The following is a 1706-nucleotide window of genomic DNA, read 5'->3' as shown; positions in this document are numbered from 1 at the left end:
TCTCTAGACAATTTACCACTAGGATTATCAACATGATTCGTACACATAAACAAATCACTACTTGAATCACGACTATTATCATTATACAGTTCCCGTTCATCTCTCTCAGTTTGATGTACATTAGCCTCGTTCACATCGAAATATGTCGACTAGATTATCTACTTGTAGACCGTGGGTTGAGGTTCCAAAATCGGCTTAGTTTACGAATTCTGTTACCCACCGATTCGCGCTACTTGGCATTCGCACAAAAATGTCAATACTGTTTTATTGAAACATAATATAATTGTCGGCAATCGTAAATTTGGGGAAACTGTAACCAAAAATAAGAATTTATCTTCAAAAAAATAATGTCGTTCACGAAAGCAGTACCCAATCACAGCACACTTACCATACCTGTTAAGCATTGATGAGACGTATTAGCCAATCACAAACGTTCTTGTAAACTCGGTAACTAATGTAAACAATGTCGCGAGGAAAGTGACAATGTGTAGCAATTTGGACGAAAGTTCTCCGGTTTTTGTGGAATATTTCAATATGATATAAGTATACCAGCCTTTAAATAAAATACATTGGTAATAGTTGTAAGATTTTAGAGGTAGTAAATTGCATTTCCCGTCTTCTGTCGACTGTCATACTGTAGTTTTTTAAGCTAAAGTCGACCGTGCTGTACTGAATGTGTATTGTATTAGTTATCGAGGCCTACATATGCATAGTAGGAAGGGCAAGAAGTAATGTTCATCGACTTTGAATGAGACAGGAAATTCCTGTAAATATATAATATATTTTGATTCTAATTGGAATCGCTTTTTTTTTGTTTTTGTTTTTTTTTTTTAGATTTCATAATTCCATGACATAATATTTATGCTAATGACAGTTATAATTAAAGCATAATGTTTGTTATTTTTTTGTTTTTACTTTATTTTCTTTTATTTTAATTGGATTTGATAAACCTACTTTCATTAATATATTTAACAAAGTAATTATACACAGCTTGAAGTACAGTAGTGTGCTGAATTTGTGATGTGCAGCCTGAGAGTCACCTTAACAGACTACATTATTTAAACTTGCACAAAACACCTCATTTAAACTTATCACAGAACAAAAATTTCAAAATACATCAACTACTTCATGTGATAGAATTTGGTGCTATTATATAATCGTTTGTTTTATTTACATGGTAATTCACTTAACATATTTATATTAATATTTTACAGTATTTTCAAGCCTTGAAACTTGTTTAACAACATTTAAATCTATTCTTAACAACCTTGTTTCCTGACTTCATCTGAACTCGATCAAAAAGTACTAAGAAGTTTCAAAAGCTCAAGATTGTCAAAATCGGTAAGTTAATAGATTCTAAAAACCAAATGTTCAGGCGAGACTTTTTTTATACCTTGTTTATCGAACACGCCTACTGCAAATATTGATATTTTTAAAATGAAAATAAAATTTTATTTTTGAGCAATTAGTGCACCCACCACCACAAAAAAAAAAAGGAAATTGCAGTAAAAAATTAGTTTTTTTAAATTTTAATTATGCCCTCCACTGCCTTGACATCTCCAAAGATATACATATTTATATAAATTTTAATTATTTAATCATCCTACTTTACATTCACCAATACAATTGTATATTTATTTTTTCCTCCGTCTGGATGTTTTAGGCAGACTGTTTGCTGAATAAAAAAACTAAATTTTATCTTATAT

This window comes from Anneissia japonica, unplaced genomic scaffold (assembly GCF_011630105.1).
Source record: "Anneissia japonica isolate Jap-2015-1 unplaced genomic scaffold, ASM1163010v1 scaffold585_len4108843_cov191, whole genome shotgun sequence".
NCBI classification, from domain to species: Eukaryota; Metazoa; Echinodermata; class Crinoidea; order Comatulida; family Comatulidae; genus Anneissia; species Anneissia japonica.
The sequence above is the reverse complement of the archived record's forward strand: the minus strand, read 5'-3'. Positions refer to the sequence as shown.